General features: G+C 47.6%; 1 protein-coding gene and 1 pseudogene across 1 annotated transcript in view; one reads left to right on the forward strand and one right to left on the reverse strand.

The window, feature by feature from the left end:
* The window catches only part of TMEM120B (transmembrane protein 120B), a gene marked incomplete at its 5' end in the record, with an annotated part of 91,966 nt that overhangs the window by 56,195 nt on the left and 33,011 nt on the right, over positions 1 to 2,760 (reverse strand). The window lies entirely within an intron of this gene.
* Positions 1 to 2,760, forward strand: part of LOC105516373 — a 36,393-nt pseudogene that overhangs the window by 829 nt on the left and 32,804 nt on the right.

Raw genomic sequence — 2,760 nt, forward strand, 5'->3', positions numbered from 1 at the left:
GCTCACTGCAACCTCCGCCTCCTGTGTTCAAGCAATTCTCCTGCCTCAGCCTCCCAAGTAGCTGGGATTACAGGCATGTGCCACTATGCCTGGCTAATTTTCATATTTTTTTATTTTTAGTAGAGTAGATTTTTAGTAGAATAGATTATAGGTGTGAGCCACTGTGCCCGGATTGTTTTTTTTTTGGAGACAGGGTCTCACTCTATCACCCAGACTGGAGTACAGTGGCTTGATCTCAGGTCACTGTAACCTCCACCTCCCGGGTTCAAGTAATTATTGTGCCTCAGCCTCCCAGGCATGCACCACCATGCCCAGCGAATTTTTGTATTTTTAGTAGAGATGGGGTTTCACCATGTTGACTAGGCTGGTCTTGAACTCCTGGTCTCAAGTGATCTGTCCATCTTGGTCTCCCAAAGTGCTGGGGTTACAGATGTAAGCCACTGCACCCAGCAACTTCTGCAAGTTCTGAACCACATATTTTATTAGGAACTGCTTGCCCTCCACTCTCTCTTCCCTGGCTAGGAAATGCAACAAAGGGCTCAGTTACCTTGAAGCCAGAAGTGGCAGAGCCCATTGCCCCTCCCCAACCAAACTAACCTGAGTCCCAATGCAACCTCATGGGACACAGCTTCCCAACTGTGATTTTTTTCTTTTTTGAGACAGAGTCTTGCTCTGTCACCTACGCTGCAGTGCAGTGGCACAATCTCGGTTTACTGCAACCTCCACCTCCTGGGTTCAAGTGATTCTCCTGCCTCAGACTCCCGAGTAGCTGGGATTAAGGGCGCATACAACCACACCCAGCTAATTTTTGTCGTTTTAGTAGAAACGGGGTTTCATCATGTTGGCCAGGCTGGTATCAAACTCACGACCTTGGGTGATCCGCCCACCTCGGCCTCCCAAAGTGCTGGGTTTACAGGCGCGAGCCACTGTGCCCCGCCCACTGTGATAGTTTTAAAACATGGCCACCTATTCTTTATCATGCCTCACATAGAGAGGCAGTGCCTCTGTTCACTCCCCTTAAATCTAGGTATGCTTGTGACTAGTCTGACAACAGAATATGGCAGAATTGACACTACATAACTTCTGAGAAAAAGTCACGGAAGGCCCTGTGGCTTCCACCTAAGTTCCTGGAGCAACTAAGTAAGTGGAACTGGTTGCTCTTGGAGCAAAAAGTCCAGCTATCCTGAGGCAACCATGCTATATGGAAGCTTTAGCCACACAGAGAAGTCCCGGATAGTCACTCCAATCAATAGTCCCAACTAAGACAAATCTTCTTGTCAGTCCTACATAGGTTCCAGACACCTATATAAAGAAACATCCAGGCGGGGCGCAGTGGCTCGCCCCTGTAATCCCAGCACTTTGGGAGGCTGAAGCAGGAGGATCACCTGAGGTTAGGAGTTTGAGACCAGCCTTGCCAACACAATGAAACCTCATCTCTACTAAAATTACAAAAATTAGACAGCATGGTGTTGCATGCCCGTAATCCCAGCTACTCGGGAGGCTGAGGCAGGATTGCTTGAGCCCGGGAGGTGGACGTTGCAGTGTGCTGAGATCGTGCCACTGCGCTCCAGCCCAGTCGACAGAGGGAGACTGTCTCAAAAAGAAAAAGAAGGCCGCGTGCGATGGCTCATGCCTGTAATTCCAGCACTTCGGGAGGCCGAGGCAGGCGGATCACCTGAGGTCAAGAGTTTGAGACCAGCATGGCCAACATGGTGAAACGTCGTCTCTACTAAAAATACAAAAAAATTAGCTGGACATGGTGGTGGGCACCTGTAGTCCCAGCTACTCGGGGAGATTGAGGCAGGAGAATCGCTTGAACCCAAGAGGCAAAGGATGCAGTGAGCCGAGATCGCACCACTGCACTCCAGCCTGGGCGACTGAGTGAGACTCCATCTCCAAAACAAAAAAAAAAGGAGGAGGGGATGGCGGGGGGAAGTTCCCAAGTCTCGCGAGAAGTGTGTTTAGTCTTCACGCCAACTTCCACGCTGTGGCCCCTGCTTTCTGCGTAAGCCTCTCCAGAAAGACAAGATAGTGAAGAAGCTGAACCTGATGAAGAGTCAGGAAGTGGGGCACCTCTTCCTGGACCTCCAAAGAGAAGAATTTAAAGAAATATATTCAGGCTGACTCAGATTAATTTCAGAGAGAGGACTTCAAGCCCTAAGGCATGTATTTGATAAGGCAGAATCCAAAGGTAAAGGTCATGAGGCTGAAGACTTGAAGACTCTAATCAGACACGTGGAGCACTGGGCACACAGGCTATTCCCTAAACTGCAGTTTGAGGATTTTATTGACAGACAAATACCTGGGAAATAAAAAGTAAGTTCAAACCTGTTTAAAACGAATTCAACTTGATCTCCCTATTTTACATGAAGATTTTGTTAGCAATAATGATGAAGTTGCGGAAAATAATGGACAGGATGTATCTGCTACTGAATGAGATCCCTTTCTGACAAACTCATCTGAAAGTGAGATGTTTGCTTCTGAGTCAAGTAGAAACCTAACAGAAGAGCAACAACAAAGAATTGAGAGAAATAAACAACCAGCCTTGGAAAGAAGGAAGGCAAAGCTGCTGAGTAATAGTCCCTAGGAAATGATATGTTAATGAATACACAAGGGGCACAGACAGTCGAAGAGGTTAATACTGATGAGGATCAAAAGGAGAAGTCAAATGGATTAAACGAAGACATTCTAGACAATCCATGTAACAATGGTCTTGGCGGGGCGCGGTGGCTCAAACCTGTAATCCCAGCACTTTGGGAG

Source organism: Colobus angolensis, unplaced genomic scaffold (genome assembly GCF_000951035.1).
Source record: "Colobus angolensis palliatus isolate OR3802 unplaced genomic scaffold, Cang.pa_1.0 Scaffold28, whole genome shotgun sequence".
NCBI lineage: Eukaryota > Metazoa > Chordata > Mammalia > Primates > Cercopithecidae > Colobus > Colobus angolensis.